Source organism: Haemaphysalis longicornis, unplaced genomic scaffold (assembly GCF_048455015.1).
Source record: "Haemaphysalis longicornis isolate Haplotype H1 unplaced genomic scaffold, Haemaphysalis longicornis Haplotype H1 scaffold_1, whole genome shotgun sequence".
Classification (NCBI taxonomy): domain Eukaryota; kingdom Metazoa; phylum Arthropoda; class Arachnida; order Ixodida; family Ixodidae; genus Haemaphysalis; species Haemaphysalis longicornis.
The window spans coordinates 131,679,240-131,696,749 of record NW_027526203.1 but is presented as its reverse complement, the minus strand read 5'-3'; the positions used below and the strand labels follow the sequence as shown (position 1 = coordinate 131,696,749).

General features: G+C 49.7%; 1 protein-coding gene across 2 annotated transcripts in view; it reads right to left on the bottom strand.

Annotated features, from left to right (window-relative positions):
- The window catches only part of LOC144180153 (uncharacterized), a 164,628-nt gene that overhangs the window by 124,687 nt on the left and 22,431 nt on the right, over positions 1-17,510 (bottom strand). Inside the window, exon 1 of one of the 2 annotated variants that reach the window (XM_077708547.1) lies at positions 11,787-12,393. The exons of the other annotated variant lie outside the window; for it this stretch is intronic. The gene's annotated coding sequence lies outside the window, so the exon portion shown is untranslated. Of the gene's footprint in view, positions 1-11,786; positions 12,394-17,510 lie in introns of those variants that run through there. 2 annotated transcript variants of the gene reach the window in all.

Below are 17,510 nucleotides of genomic sequence, written 5' to 3'. Positions count from 1 at the left end.
GCATGACTTAACGAAGGGCTTACGAATGGATGAGTTAACACCAACTTTCAGTGTTTGCCTGTTCTCTATTTGTGGGGACGCAAGAACAGACGGCGCCCTTGGTGCTCAGCTAGCGAAAAGTAATGTCAGCAGGCAGGCTGCCGGGGTGGCGGTTTGTTTTTCCGGCTTTGTCAGCCAGCAGACCACGAGTGGGCCTCCGTGAATAGCACCAGTGCTTTGCCGGCTTGCGTGCTGGCTTCGGTCGGCGTGCTATGTGGTGGGTGCTGGCTGAGCGCTCACTATCATCGATTTTGGGGAGTGTCATCGAGCGCCGCCTCAAGGCTGCTGCTACAGGCAGTTCCTCGCCTCGAAATCTCACGACATTACGTGCCGCGTGTCGTAAACATCAGCAGACACGCGTAGGGGCTATTTTGGCGCCAATGGTGTGTGGTAACAACTTCCCGTATATTGCGAAAGCCCTGCCTAAGCAACCTCCACTGTTCACGCCGAGTTTGTTTTTTTCTAGCGAACCCTTCTATGTCTCACTGCTTGCGCCCATGAGCACCCCCAAACGCACGGCAGGAACGCCAACTTTCTCTGAGGAAGATGACGATCGTGGAAGCCCCTAAAAACACTTCCCATGGTAGGAATCGAAACGTGGGTCCCTCGTGTGATGACGTCTATCCGATTGTGTCATTCCGACAGGGTAGGAGCAGCTCGAATTCGGAGAGGGAGCATGGACGTGCAAAATTTGAAAAAATCATGCCCTCCAATGCGAAAAGAAGCCAATGGTTGGACTCCAAGCTTTCCTCATGCGAAATCTCATGGCGAAGGGTCAGTCAAAGACGCGGAGATGAAAAGCAGAAACTGAGTGCACTCAAAGTGATAGCTGAATGAGTCAAACTCCAAGCCATCTGCGAGACAAAGTCCGAACTCAGACGACAGTCAGGGAATCTCTCACGAGAAAGGTTCGCGTTCAACCATCATCATCGTTAGGCGGAGGGGTGCGCGATTTCGCAATGGGACAAGCTAATTGAGCGCACCCCTCCATGAAGTGGTTGTCAGAGGAAAACTCCGAGGACAGCTAAGCACCTCTTATGAGTTTTGAATGCACAAGCATCAATCCAGGCCGCCGGACGTTCTGCGCCAGGCAAAAACGCCTTGGCTTCCTGGTAAGCGCTGGACGAAACAAGCAGGAACGGCAGCAGTGCGAAGCTCGGCGAAGAGCAGAGCTGCAACCAAACAACTCCCGCTTTTCCATGTGGCTCTCCGCATGTGCAGGCACTGCCTAGCAGCGCGCGCTCCGTAAACTTCGTTCGCTGGATGTTGCATCGAGTATTGTCTCCTCGATAGAGCACTTACCCAGCCATCGTAAGCAACTCACCTCTGCTCATAATCACGACTTAAGGTTAACCAACGTATCATCAGGCGTCTGCCAGGGCGCAGGCTTATCACCTCTGCTACTTTAAATATTCATGAATGACCTGCCAACAAACATACAAAAGAACCTCAGGCTATTCGCATAAGACAGTCAGATACTCTACTGCAAAAGGGACATTTGTGCCAGTTGGCTTAGAATCATGATTCAACAGCGCAGGGAATGAGACGAGGAGCAGAAAGACCCGGGACAAGCGCTGACTAACAATGAATGTGTATTAGGACAGAAAAACAGAAAACACAGAAGCGGGCGCACCAAAAACACATGAATGCACAAACGCGCATAAAATACGCATAAACACATCTCTGTCTTCTTCTGTGCTAATTAATAAACATTCGGCTGTTAGTGAGCGCTCCTCCGGTGTCCTTCTCCTTGTCTCGTTCCCTGCGCTGTTAAATTATGCTATACTCTGCTTTAGAAACAATGAAAACAGTACTACAGTAAGACCTCGACGCCGTTGCGCTATTGTGCAAAGAATCGTTGATGCCGTAGACCTTACCAAATGTATATCAATGTCATTTTCCCGTAAACGGGCCGCTGGAAATCACACCTTCATCAATTCGCTTGCTCTCGACATGGCCACGCCATACAAGTATCAAGTGCACATGTACACATCATTGGCGCAGCACGTGCTTATACACCCTGCGCACACATTAATTCCTCCGTTGTAATTGAAAATCTACATCTCCTGACATTAAAAACTAGCATACATAGCATATGTTCGCGCAGAGGTCGAATCCGCATGGGGCGCATCTGTAATCCATCCCAGACATATCCCATTGCGAACTTAAACCAGTGCAAAACAGCGAAGCTTGCTTTGTAGCCTCGCAGATCTATGGAGAAATCCGTTCCGCAGCCCTAAAACAGTCACTCCAACAGCCATTACTCGCGCCACGCAGCAGAATCTCAGGCCCATGTCTCCTGTACAGTTTCTTTTTTCATCCACAGTAACGGCACGAACTTTTAAAGCCACCGGACAGAACTTCATCCCGCAGTGACGATTCCAACACCATCGCACGAATTAACGCCCGTACATCCGTTATGAACGACTCCATCTTACGCCATGCAATTTGTTGTGTTCTTGACTAGACGGAGGCAGTAGTCAACCGGGACGAGAAGACCATGTTTATTGGCCAGCAAATGTTAGTCGAAGAACCCGGAAGGTTAGGCGCGGCTGTTTATAAGGGTTAGCCGAAGCCGAGAACAGGGCAGATAGTGGCACTCCCTGAGCGCCCGCATACGCAAGGACCGGCAGTGCAAATGACACAAAATCCCTTCCCCAACACAAGGTTCATTAATCGGGGCTACGGCTTGTAGCGTTCCGGGGGCTGTCGTTTCCGAGTGCTCCGTCGGAGCACTGGTTGGGGCTCCTTGAACCTCTCCGTTTCTGACGCGCGGGCTTCGGGATGGATAAGACGTGACACGTAGGCCTGATCTCCGGACGTGGGGTTACGGGACGCGATTGGCTTCCCCGTAGCCGGCTGTAGGGCCATGGTGTCCTCGGTCGAGGGCTGACTCGAGGCCGGCTGGACCGCCTTTGTAACCGGGACCGCGGCATGAGCTCCCCTGGAGCTGCGGTGCTTGCGCCGTCCGAAGTCCCTAGTGAGATTTGCTGGTGTGCAATGGGATTCCAGCCGTCCGGAAGCTCACATTCCGGGGCCTGATGGTACCGGGGCCTCATGGCTTCGAACCATCGGGCGTCACCCAGGCGCAAGCCTTGAACCAATACCCGGGAGCCTTCACTGAATTCTCTGCAGCCTCCTCGAGTTTGGTTCGCCAACTCCCTTATTCGTTCCAATTTTCCGGTCATTATTTTCTCCATATTTGGATGCAAAAGGCTCAACCGCGTCCGCAGCTTCCACGACAAGAACCGCTGCGCTGGTGTTTCATCTGTAGTACCGGTTGGGGTATTGCGGTACCTGAACAGGAACTGGTCAATGCGATGCTGGAGAGTCTTTGTTTCCCCAGTCCTCTGCTTGTGGAGGACCTGCTTGAAGAGATCTCGTTTTATGGTTTGCACACATCGTTCAGCACTGCCGTTTGAGGCTGGATGATAAGGAGGTGACTTCACATGCCGAATTTCATTCCTGCTAAAAAAAAAGCGCGCCAATCCACCCCGTGAATGTGGTTAGAAAGCAAAGCTGTAACCGGCACCCATAACGATTACTCATACGACGTCACTTAAAATCACTCACATCGCTCTACAAATAGTAAAACCAGAGAAAAGTGAAATGCACTTAACCACACCATTTATTACTTCAAAGAGGTATTCTTGGTAAGGTAAATCAATGCATGATGCATGAACTGTATGTGGTTGAGTTGTATTGGTGTAGCAAGAGTGGAAACTTTTTTTTATAAAATCAAAGTAAGCTCCAACCCGGTGTTAGACGATCTGACTTCTCCGTCTCTGCGCCGCGGACGGAGGCGACGAGACTTGCGGCTGAAAAGGAGGAGGAAGAATTACTTCTGTTCAGATTTACGAACGGCCCAGAGTGCAGCCTTGGGGAGTGATTCCTTCTTCTGTGGGGCCCATGCAGTCCGCGCGGCCTGTGTTCTGTCCACCCGCTGAAGCTGGGTAGGTAGAGAGGGCCTGGACAGCAGCATCTCCCATTGCTGTTGTTGGGTAGTTGACGGAAAGAAGGAAGGGTGCTCAGGGCTAAAGTCGAAAACCCGGTTACGGGGCGGAGTATTCCTACTTCTGAGAAAAATTTACATGCAGCGTCGTAGCGATTCGGATGCATTACGTGACGACGCGTAGGCTGTGGGAAGGAACCCGGATTGTATGAGCCGTAGGGTAGTTTGTTGTTCTCTGGAAAGGTCCGGGTAAGGCGAAGGTACGGTCTGTCTCAGAAGGCGATAATGCTGGATTATCTCCCTGGACGTGACAAGCAGGTGACTGTCCTCAAGCAGCTCCATAGCACCGGAGGTAAAAGCGCAGGCTTGTTGGGTGGGCGTATTTGTTGCCCTCCTTTGAAGCGTGAGGGGGTGTCCAGATGAGCTGAATGGAACCGTTTGGGGAGTGGTTTTTTAGCACGCGCAGTGCAGGTCAGGACACCCAATCCGACTGGTAATTCGAGTAGGCTTGCTGGCAATCGATGCCTACCCTCCGAACCCCTGGTTGAGTGAGAGCCAAGGTGATGGGTGCCTCTTCTGCTGCCGTCATTTGTTGGGTCCTAAGCGAGGTACACGAAATGAGTTTGGTTCTGGAGGTAGCCACGATGATGGCGTGTTGCTGCCCTCGATGCTAGGAGAAGTCTGTGTAGGTAACTGCATGAGCCCCACCGAGGGTGGTGTATAGAGCTTGAGCCCGTGCTTTTCGTTGACCCTCGTCATGTGAGGGGTTCATATTTCTAAGCAAAGGGAGCATCTTTAGTTTTAGTCGCCAAGAGTCGGGGAGTACGTCAAGCGGAGTGACATTCTGGGCTGCCCAGCCAATCTGGTGAAGCATGCGGTTACCCACCGCAGTTCTGAGTCGGACCTTCTGGTTAGAAAGATGGCCTTCTATCAGCTCTTCCACCGTGTTGTGGAGCCCGTGCTAAGCAGCCTCAGTGTGGACGCACTCATGAGAAGACTAATGGCCCGCTCAACCGCCTTTCTAATCATTATATAAAGAATCTCTATGTCTTCCTCGTCGAGAAGAAGATAGGGGTTTGTCGTAAGTAACTCTCGAGAGGACAAAAGCTTCAATTAATCGAAAGGTACCGGATTCTTTTAGGCCTCGCTTCTTGGTGGCAACTCGCCTGATCATGTGTATGATTAGATTAATGCTGTTTTTGAGGCGCTGCAAGGAGACGTCACTCTTGGTGTTGGCCTGGAAATGTAGGCCCAGGATCTTGATGCTGGGGTTTGGAGTGATGGCCTGGTCATCAAGGAGTATTTGAATGTATTCCTTGATTTGGCGTGAGGGCGGATGACAAGGAGCTGTGATTTTTTACGTGAACACTGGAGGCCACAGGATTTAGCACATTGGCGTACTAGAAGTGAAATTCCATGGATTGGTGTGAGCTTCCTTTAATTTTTGCAACTCTTAGCACATGAGCAAGGTGCGCACAGGGCTGCTAGACGGGCGTGAGTGGTCGTGTGACGCTTTCACATGGCATTCACCGAGAAGGCAGGGGGTAAACCCGTAGATGTGCTTGGTGAGTACACCAATTGTCTTCCCGTGCTCGCGTGGGCTCGTAGCTGAATCGGTAAGACAACGGGCTCTCGCTTTGTTAGTCTATTAGTTCTAGGTTCGATTCCCGGCGGTGCCAGTAAATTATTTTATTTGTTCGCTGGAGTTTTCTGGTGACACCAACGGTCGCGAAAGAACCCTTGGGGGGTAGAGGTAGAAAGCTTTGCTTTAAAACGTTGCAAATACTTCGGGCCATTGTCCGTAACCACCACTTCCGGGAATCCATACGCAGCGAACACGCTACGCAGTTTATCCACCGTCTTTTCACTGTTCGTCGTTTTCATCACAAACACTTCCACCCACTTTGAATGCGCGTCCACAAGCATGAGAAACCACTGTTGCTCCCGATACGAAAAGTCCAAATGCACTCTCTCCCACCTTCGTGTTGGCCAGCCACATAACAATGGGACACAACATCGCTGACGGCCTCTTCGCATTTTATACAGTTTTGCTGACACAACAGCGACACCAGGAAAAGGGTGACGTGTCAACAAAACTGTATAAAAATGCGAAGAGGCCGTCAGCAATGCCCTCATTTGAAACCGACCATGCCAAGCGTTCCGGAGGAAGACCGACTGCGTATGATCCACCTCTTCCAAGAAGGTATTAGGCAGCGCGATCTTGCAAAAGCCACAGGACGACCACTATGCACCGTGAATCGCATCCTGCAAGCGTTCTGCGATGAGGGCCGGATCGAGAATCTTCCCCGAGGACGCAGACCACGGGCTACCACAAGTGAGCAAGACATGCTAATCGTGTCCGCCGCGGCAGTAAAGCCTTCCTTGACGTCTACACAAATCAAGTGTGAGCTCGACCTTTTGGCAAGCACGAAAACTGTTCGACGCCGCTTACGTGATGTGCGGCTACGAAATGGTGTCCCTACTAGAAAGCCCGAGCTATCCGAAGCGAACAAGCTTGCGCGACCGCTTTTCGCAGAAGACCACGCAAACTGGATGGCGGAAGACTGGAGCTGTGTTCTCTTCACAGACGAATCCACATTTTCAAGCCGTTGGGACCAGCGCCAACGCATTTGGAGGCCTTGAACACCAGGTATTGGTGATGCAAATGTTTTTCCTTTTTTTAAACCAAATTGTAATAGAATACACAGCGATAGTGCGAATATAATTAAAAGGTAGACAAGGCAAACGAGCCCACGACAAGCGTTCGTGTTGCTTGCATGTTCGTTTACGTGAAGGTTTCTTGCAACTCACCACGCGTTTTGTAGTGCAGTTATTTCATATCTTTGTTCGGCGTAGCCCTCGCCAGCAGTCAGAACTATTGCGCTCCCAAGCTTGGGCGCCTAGTTTCTTTTGTGACTCACAAGAGTAAAAAAGACGGCGGAGTATATGCAGTCATTTAGCTGCCTACAGCACTGCCTTTCCCCGAGCGAAATTATGCGTCGGGTGCATCTGTCGACAATGGCCCAGAGATAAACAAACGTCCGAACGATTTCGGCACTAACCTATTGCGATTTCTTTCTTCCTCAGATTCGAGTCGTGCAACCTGCAGCGGATTTCAAGTAGCGGCCGGTGCGCCGTTAGCGTGTGGGGTGCGATTTCAAGCCTTGGCCTCGGTCCGTTAGTTCGCATCGAGGGCCGCTTCAACGCGGCTGCCTACGAGGACATCGTTGACAGCGTGGTGATACCCTCCGCCCTCGATGGTCCATTCGCGGATTGACTGTATTATTTGTAGCACGACCGAAGCCCGATACTCATGGCTTGGTCAGTAAAACACCTACTGGACGAGCGAGGCGGGATGGTGATCGAGTGGCCACCGCAGGGGCCGGACATGAATATAATTGAAAACGTTGTTGTTGTTGTTGGTAAACTTTATTGACACACAAAAAACAAAGAAAAAGACCCCCAAAGTCCGGGGTTCTGAAAGGAACAAAATTATCTATACAGACGGGAGAACCTGACGAACGTGAGCCACCAAAGCTCGCCACCAGGCCACTCGGTCTGTTCCCTCCGGTGGCACGAGCCAGTCTTGGAGAGAAGAGGGAGGAGGTGTAAGGGATTTAAGATGAATTGCGAGTGATGGTTGCGAACCAGAACAGTCCCAAAGAACATGCGGCGTATTGGGAAAGCCAGAGCACTTGGAGCACCGCGCAGGGCTGCGATGGCCTTGTAGTCGATGCAGTACGTGCGGAGTTGGAAGGCTGTCCGTTTGCGCTTGCCGGATAAGACAAGCATCTGTCCGGGGTAACAGGTGAGAGGGAGACGGAAGAGTCTGCCTATCCCTGATTAACTGTTGCATGCACAGTCTGGCGTCGATGGAGACGGGCTTGTCGCGCTTGCGTGGGTGGGTGGAAAGGATTTGGCCAGGGCGTCTCCGAGTCTCCCGGTTGGGACGGAGCACGGGAGAGCTGATGCGCCAGCTCGTTGCCCGGAACGCCTGCGTGACCAGGAACCCAGTCCAGCACGTAGCTAGTACCAGTGTGTTTGGCCAGATGAGTGTGGAGTGCATGCATAATATTGATGGGAAGCGTCTGCTCCTGGAACAAGCGCAGAGCATCCTGACTGTCGCTGAGGATCACGTGGTTACCAGGAGTGGCTAACGATAAGATTGCGTCAGTTATTGCTTGAGCCTCTAGAGACAGGACGGAAGGAACGGCCGAGTATCTTTTCTGCAAGGGCGGGTGGGTAGGAGGAACAACTACTGTGACCCCGCGTGCGTCTTTGGATGAGAAGGAGGCATCTGTGTACGTCACTGTTGCTAGATCACCATAGCGGTAGCGAAGAGTGCATATTCGAGCTCGACGACGTCCTGCATGCGAGGTTGCGGATACATTGATTGGAATGGTAGGAACTTTTATGCGAGGGAGTGGATACCAAGGGGGGTATGTCGCTGTAATTTCGGGTAACGAAGCTACGTCGTAATGAAGTGAGGATAGGAGAAGACGCCCATGCCAAGTAAGCTGGAGACGAGTGTGTTGTGCCGCCAAATGAAGATCAACTTGATCTGACAATGATGCGAACGGCTGAGCAGCCTCCAACTTATCGAGGGGGGTATATCTAGGTACCCCTAGAGCCAGGCGGGTGGCAGGCCGGAGGAGCCGCTCAAGCTGGGATCGTTGCGATGACGTTAATTTTACGTACGGCAGTGCGTAAAGAACGCGAATATATATTAGAGAGTTCACAAGTCGCGTAATATCGTGTTCTCGTAGGCCTTGGCGACGTCGGGTCAGCCTGCCGATTATGTGAGTTAGTTGGGTAATTTGAGCCTTACATCGATTGAGCCACTTTAAGGCCTTCCCATTATCCTGTAGGTCGAAGCCGAGGACGCGCAGCCAGGCCTTACGTGGAAGAGGAATGTCATCAATCACGAGTTCTACTTGAGAGCGTTGGTCGCTAGCTTTAGCCCGCAAACGCTCATCAGTGACCACAAGGTACTCAGACTTCTGCGGAGATAGTGTGAGACCTACGCTTGACCCGAACGAGTGGACCGCATCAATTCCAGCCTGAAGTGTGTCGGACAGTGCAGCTGGGCTGCCGGTAGAACACCAAAGGGTTATGTCATCGGCGTACAGTCCAAACGAGAGATTAGGAACGGAATGTAGCATACGAGGCAGGGGGCGAAGTGCTAAATTGAACAGAGTAGGGGAAAGGACAGATCCCTGAGGAACTCCTCTGGTAGGAGTCCAGGGGGTTTGGCGGTAGTCCTCTAACACCAAAGAGTGTAGTCATCAACTGTTTCAACCGCTTCTTCAAGCCCAAGAAAAGCACTACCAAGCACAAGAGCAACACTTCCGTCGTCAACATGAACTCCTTCAGCGGCTTGTCACGTCCCACGCTTAGCTACGCGGCCTTGGACCTGCCGCCCGGCATTCACCCTCACCTGGTGTTCGTGAGACTGTCAGGGACAGGGTACGTGACCTTCGATCAATCTACGGACTCGACAAATACTGTTAACTGGACATGGCTCCGCCACTTATAGTGCAATGGAACTGTCGCAGACTCCGCCGTAAAATCTCCGCTTTTAGGCTTTACCTTCAATCCCTCCCACACCCTCCATCTATCATACTCCTTCAGGAAACCCACGGTGTATACAACATTGCAGGGTACGATTCATTCATACAGCCCAGTATACCGACTCGCCGCTATCCCAATCCTCGTACCTATGTTGTATCATATGTCCTCCGCACATTACCAACTCACCAGGTAGATGTTTCCGCATACAACTCTATTATGTCGGAATCGGTCCTTACTATCACTCAATTTCCTGGATGCTCTATCCCACTAGTTGTCATGAATTCGTATTGGCTTCCTAAGGCGAGACCCGCTTTGGGGTGGTTAGGTAAGATCCTTCGCTCCTACCGCGATCATGCTGTTATTTGGGCTGGGGATTTTAACGCTCACCATCCTGTGGGGAGCAATTAGGAAGTCCCTTAGCAGCCGGCAGCTACAGGGCGGCTCGCGTGACGCGTTGTGGCAAGCTGTCGAAGAGGAGTGGCAGCGCCTCCGCGCTACCGACTTTGCGGCGCGCCTTTTCGAGAGCAGTCCTCGACGTGTGGCAGCTGTTGTGTCTGCCAAGGGGGACATCACCAAGTATTGAAAAGTCTCAAAAAGTATCCCGCCACTGCCTTTGTTTTCCAGGGGCTGCTGCCTATCCCGGCGACTGTTTGCCATGACACTTGCATTTTTACCATGTTTTTGGAATACTGCTATGGCTAATTGGCAGTTTTCGGGTTGTCGCTCACCGTCATCTCATTTCTTTTTGTTGTTGTTGGCACAAAGCACTTGCTTCGATTGTATGTCTGGGCACTGTGCGGCTGCTACCTGGCCGAAATAAACCGAGTTACGACGTCATTGCCAATGGGCTAATTTATTTTCTTTTGGCCGGTGCCATGCATGCGACGCCTCAGGATCAACTCCTGACTGCACTAAACATGGCTTTGGGCCAGTCCCAAAAGCCGCGTTTACATGAATGCGACAGAATGCGATAGCAGCGCGTCAGATTTCCTAGCGCATCACAAGTAATGCGATGCGCTAGCGTTTACATGTAGCGCATTACCCCTGGTGCGATGGTGGAGCCATACGCGTGCGGTGTCGCACATCGAAGGTAAAGCAGCGTTTCTGGCGCTTCCAAAGCTTCCGGAACGGCTGGTTCTGTTCTTTTTTCACGACTCGCATTTTCTGGCATTTTACACTCGATTTAGGCCTTTTTAAATGCAAAGCTGCGTTTGCAGGGCTTACTTTTCTTGTCGACATAATTTCTAATGCGATGCGCTCGCGTTTACATGCACTTCGAAAGTCGACTTACGCGTCTCAATCCACCCCGGTCTGGCGCATTTATGCGACGCGCTTTCCTAGCGCATTAGCCCCGTTTACATGGATGCGATGCGCTCGAAAATTGATGCGATGCGATGCGATGCGCCACTTGTCGCATTCATGTAAACGCGGCTAATGGTCGTCGTTTGTTCGAGTCACTGCGCCACGCACGCGCAGCTATGTGACGCTGGCAAAGGCGGGGAACGGCCGATCGCGGGCGCCGAGCGCTGAGTAACCGCAGTTGCCTACTATCTTGCGCTGCATAAAGGAGGCTATGGCCTAGCTAACAGCTCAGCTTTCAGCGCTCTTGCCGCGCGGCGACAAAGCAAGCATGCGAGCGAGCAGAGGGCAACATATCGGAGTGGGACACGCAGCCTCACTCCCTTCATCTCAACTGCGCATGTCCGTGAGTTTTCCACGACCTCTGCCAGGTGACGGCACCGGGGCACCGGTATCTTCGGCCATGCGCTCCGCGGTTTGCATTTGAATTGTCCATGACTGTACGTGCGACTAACATCACGCACTTCCTTTAGTTGCCTCGTATCTGGCGAAACTTCCTAGTCTCGGCCCGAGCTAGTTCAAAACTTTTGGCAATGTCGCATGCTGTGCTCTTCTTGTGCTCGTCTTGATAAGTTCCGCTTGGGTCGGTTGGCCTTTTAATCTGGCCACAAAACGGTCCCGCAACGCTTCTTCCAGAGAGGGCCCAAATTCACACGATTACGCCTGCCTTTTTAATTCCACGGCGAATGCAGCCACACTTTCACCTTCGTGCTGATACCGGCGGTTAAACCGGAACCGTTCCGCAATCACCATTCTCTTGGGGGCGTAACTATGACGAGCTGACTGTATTCCTTCTCCTCAACGTGCGATAAGTCTTCTTGCCCATGGAGGTCCCGAATGCCGAGACTTTGAAATCATCGCTCACCTTCACGGTGCGGACGTAGTGTTCAAACCGCTCCACGTATGATTCGAAGTCCTCGTCCTCGTCTTCGTCGAATCGCTCGAACTGGCCAAGCGAAGCCATGTCGCTGTATCGACCCGGCTGCCTCAAGGGTTACGGGAATCCCCTTCTCGTCGCCACTGCTGTGTTCTTGACTAGACGGAGGCAGTAGTCAACCGGGACGAGCAGACCATGTTTATTGGCCAGCTGATGTTAGTCGAAGAACCGGGAAGGTTAGGCGCGGCTGCTTATAAGCGATAGCCGAGCAGAGAACAGGGCAGATAGTGGCACTCCCTGAGCGCGCGCATGCGCAAGGACCGGCAGTACAAATGACACAACACAATTAAACGTTGGGACAACGCCGCCTGTATAAACATTGCCTAACGCGTGAGCGAAAAATGGCCAAACAGCCACTCTCCTGTTGCTCTCTCCTACCCTTCCCCGCTCCGTAGCCTTCCAGCGTGCTTTCGTGTCCGCCAGCCAGCGCCGCTTCTCGGCAACTATGCAAAATAGTGGAAAGTTTGTTTAGCGTTCCCGAGGCGGCGCTCCTACGCCTTCTTGTTTTTCACCATGCCTGTCTGTGTTGGTCTGTCACTGATAAAACTTCCTTTGTCACGAAGCAAAATCCCTTGCGCTGCCGCAGGCGTATGCCGGCTTTGCGCGCTTATCTACTCGGATCATAGGCCCTGAAATTTTCTGAGTGGGGCATCCCACCTCTATCCCCTCCGCATTTAGGTATTGTTTTGACCCCGCTGTTCGCACTCCGCATCGGTACGCACTTCTAAAATTGAGGACTGTACTGTAGAAGGATCTGTACAGTTTTACAGTCCTCTAAAATTGAGGACTGTACTGTACTGTACTGTACTGTGGCGGGATCCCAGCTGCTTATCCTTTTGTTTCCTATAATTTTGTTAAGTTTACAAGCACGTGATATTATTGGAAAGTAATCGTAGAAGTGAGCGCCTGAACAAAAAACGTGCACGCAATTTTTTCTTCTCTAAATACTCCAGAAAGAAAAATATCAGTAAAATAATGGCTGCCCCATCCGAAAATATCGTTTTTCTGTTAGTTATATGTCTACCCGACAATCAGTGTGTTCTTACACTATTTCAGTCCGCCTCCGTCTTTATCTTTGGAAAAATGCAGCAAGTATGAAGCGAGCGACACGTTGAACGAGATCCCCAGTGCGCCACAGAACTAGCGCCCCGTCGCGGCTAAGATGTAAGCGAAACGGCCCTTGAAGCCTAACAGGCAAACTGACAGACACACGTCGTAGGAGTGGGTGCAGCCTTCGCGACTCGCGAGCAGTGACGTAAGGCGAGATGTCCGCCGGCACGCGCCACATAGCGGATCAGTGCCTGAACTAAGCGTCCCTACCCTTCCCATTGAAAAGCGCGCGACGCGTCAGGCAATGTTAATACAGGCGGCGTTGGTTGGGATCACCTACCCGACCGCACACTCTTATAACTGACCGGACATCATTACAGGAAAAGCTAGAAACTTACTTGAATTTCATGCAGTAACCAAAGACGTGATAGCAGCGTACTGTATGTATTATTTATTCCGTCAACTTAGTTTCTGTTCTTGGATTTTAATTCCCAGTTCAAGCGCTCGTTTTTTTATTTTGTTGTTCACGAAACTATCATGCGCGTGCTTATTGCTGTATAATGTGTATTTTTTGTATACATCACATAATACACGGTTACTGAGTATTTTTTGCAGCACTTATGTAATGCCTTCAGATATTGAAGATACCATAAATGAAATGAAATGAAGCGCCCTTTGGTCCTCCTCATCTTGTGAAAGCATTCTCGTCATTCAACACACGAAATTACCCTCGACTTTTGCCAGTCTAAACTTGCTGTTATCCAACAACCTGGCCAGATAACGTTTCTCAATTTATTACTTTCTCAGTGTTGCACATGTAAAATTTGTATTTAATCATATCCTGGGGCAGATAAGCGCATGTTAAATATTTTATGAGGTATTTTTAGTCAGGAAGCATCCATGGCACTTTTATCGCAGTATTATTAGTGTCTTGTTCCATTTTCTTTAAGTGATATGAGGCCATGTCAATAAACACTATGCGGCGTTTATGACGCCTTTGTGGTTTTCTTGGCTTCAGTGAGAAACGTAACACAAAGAAGCCAGATGCATACATTTACAAATGCTAAACATTTTTATTTTTCCACCAAAATGGCCTCTACAATGTTTGCTTTAGCAAGGCGGCATTTGAGAAAAGATATAAACTAAACTAAAATGGAAGATCTCGCATGTCGGAACATTTCAAAAAGAAAAGAACGAACATCGCAAGAACAACGAACCACAAGAGAGTATGAACGGAGACAACAATATCTGTTCGGACTGTTTCTTTTCTGTTTCGTGGTTTCTGTGGTGTCTAATGTTTTTTTTTAAAATAAAACAAGAACACAAAGAATGCAAGCAAAGTAAGCGAATTTTTACCGGTAGCCCTGCCTCGGACATTCAACCGTGAATTTCTTCGGTCGATTGTTGGATTGATTGTAGGGTTTAACGCGCCGACGAAGGCGATGAGGCGTGCCGTAGTGGAGGGCTCCGGATTAATTTTGACCACCTGGGGATCTTTAACGTGCGCCGAAATGTCGAACACACGGGCGTTTTTGCTTTTCGCCTCCATCAGAAAAGCGGTCGCCGCGGCCGGGAATCTAACCCGCGACGTCGTGCTCAGCAGCGCAACGCCTTAGCCACTGAGCCACCGCGGCGGGTACGGTTGATTGCTGGAATGTTGAAGAATATTTCCAATATTCGCCTCGCATTGTATTGTGAAAGGAACACAAGAAGGAGTTCATTCAATTGTAATTTTTACTGTAGCTGCATTGTGCAGTTTCCTCCGTGTGAACCATTATCAGACCTTGGGCCCTATTCTCGACTGCACAAATTGCCGGCATTTCGCCCATGTTTTTTTGCGTAAGCACGACGTAAGCAATCAGTGACGTGCTGCACCTATAGCTATGACGACATGCAGTGTAATTTGACGAGTCACTCATAAAGATCGCTACCAAGGTATCAAATATTGTGCAAGAAAGTTATAAAAACACTTGGCATGTACTATAAAAATTGAGACGGTAGCTGAGGCTGACAAGAAAAACACATTTCTGGAGGTCAAATTTGGCGCCAACACCACAAGGCGATCGAGTAACGTTGATCGAAAAGCGAGCGAAAGGCGGATGTCGAGCTAAAGAACATCACACAATTTTTTTACCGTATCTATTTATTTCTTTCAATCGCTTTTATTAACATAGCTGGGCTCTCTGCTTCAATGCAAGCTTTGTTGCGTTATCACCTTCCCTGCCGCCACCGCCGCCACGCCATCGTCTGCTGCTATGTTACAAGTTTATGGCGTGATCAGAGAAAAAGACGGCCGCGACCATCGCTTCTATGACACATAAGAGCAGCGAAGCGCTACGCCTGATAACCGCGGAGCGCACCGATGTCGCCGATTGACTCATTCGTCAAGCTCGACTGCAATCAGCGCTGTAATGAACTAAATAGTCACTTTTCATTGTTATTTTTCTCTTGAGTTCGATCATGTGACTCAACAGCTTACTAGGACAAGTATGGACAAATTCCATGCATTGGGTTCTCTTTGTCATGGAGAGGCTTGTACTGCCCTCTTATGTTGCGGTTACGCCAAACAAATAATTTTTATTTCATTGCCAAACATAAAAGCAAAATACCGCATGTTATTTGTATGTTCCACGGTCGCTGACTTGGAAGTAGTTGAAACTATAATTTGTTTCGGTAGGAAACAGGCTTTAAACAGCGCGCATGCGAAACTGCGCCTGCTGCAAATTGCTGCACATTTCGCGGCGCCGTAAGCCGGGGCAATAGTTTGCCCTCTTTTGCTTGTATTTTGCGACAAAAACAGACGCCATTTTCAAGCTGTTACGTAGCATTACGTCACTTTTACGCAGGCTGAAGTTGCCAATGCATGACGTAATCGTTCCCGCCAAGTGTTTAAATTACGTCAGGCCTTCTCAGCCAATCACAGAGGGGGTGTGTATTACAAGCGGTATTGTTGTTGAATAGCAAATACAGGCTTACGTTGTCATGTCCACTGCATTTAGTCTGGTTTTTCATTGCCGGCCAAGAAAATTATGCGCCTTTAGTAACGAGAAATAAGTCAAACTTTAGAACTGGTGTCCGCAGACGACATGAAACGTCAAAATGACGACAGCACACACAACCGCTTTGTCAACCGGAAGCACATGACCAAAATTGAAAGCCAATCAGAAAAGACTTCCGGAAAATTGCCTGAATTGCCGGCAATTTGTGCAGTCGAGAATAGGGCCCCTTCTGGTGAAAGTCGAAACCGTTGGTTTAGGCAGAACCTGCTTTTGCTGCTTGGTGTCCTGTTGGCCCGAGGATACGGGTCTCATTCCAGCGTCAGTGGCCCCTTTTCAGATAAGGGAAAAAAATAAAAGTCCTGTGCACCAATATTTCAGCACACGTCATAGATCCATTGTTGGCCTGAATTAATCCATAGCCCTCTACTACAATAGCCTTCCTAGGTAGTCCAAGCTATGCCAATTCTTGCCACGTGAACCCAAAAAGTCTAAGTTTGAAGTCTACAGCTAGGCTGTGTAATGTATAGGGCTTATACTACTTACTCCTGTATATTTCGACTCAAAGTATTCAGATTTTGTGTTTATTCACCAGAATACAAGTGTGCAGTCAGTGTCGAATTGACGAGTGTCCACAAATTCAGGTTAAAAGATCAAATTCATGCTCTCTAGCACTAATGCCAGGCTTGCAGAGCTGTCATACAAGCTTGCAACGCTTCAAACATCATTGTTCGTCAAATAAAACAAATGAATACTTCAGATGCCGCATTTTTTAAATTTGTAAGAGCAAAAAAAAAAAACAGTGGTAAAGAACGCAATTCCTAGCGTGGGATATCTCTAGCTTTTCATCATTTGATGCTCACTGAAAGGCTTGTATAGGTTGGGTTGGCATGAATCCGTAGATCAATTTGGTTTTGTTTTGATGTCGGCATTTGCAGTGCACACGCTGCTGGCTTTACGGCGATCAACCAGCGTGTTAGAGAATACCCTTGCTTTAAGTGTACGCACAGTGAGAACGCAGAGGTGGACACGTACACCATCGATGGCCAGTCATGGGCCTCTAATCTCATTAGATTGTGACAAGTGGCTCGCATACATCAGTCCCCACTAGAGTGGCAGTATGAGTGACTGCAGACAAGCTAAGGCCACCGCGACTGCAGTCAGGAGATGCTGCAAGAGAAAGAAATAGAACCATCAAACAACGTTCGTGCAGTAGTAAATAAAAACTTTACGACTGATGAAAAGCGGGGAAATGACAGAGAAGGCCGCACAAGCAGTGCTCCTGCCCTATGTTGTCACCCCGATCGTTCCCACTCTCATTTCTATCTGTTATGGAAACCGATTGGCATTACCATTACAAATGAAAATATATATAACGAAGGAAGCCCCCCTTGGCAGGATGCCTGGTAAGCAAAAGTATTAGTTCCAGTAAGTGGGTGACACGGGCTAATACGACGAGTTACAACGACCACACGAACGACACGTACACACAAATCCTTGCCAGAGGCGTTATTTCGAGCTCTAACTTCACGCATACATATTAATACAAGTTCATTGTCGTTACAAGGTCGAATGTCACAATAAGATTGGTTCGCGCGAAGCCCAT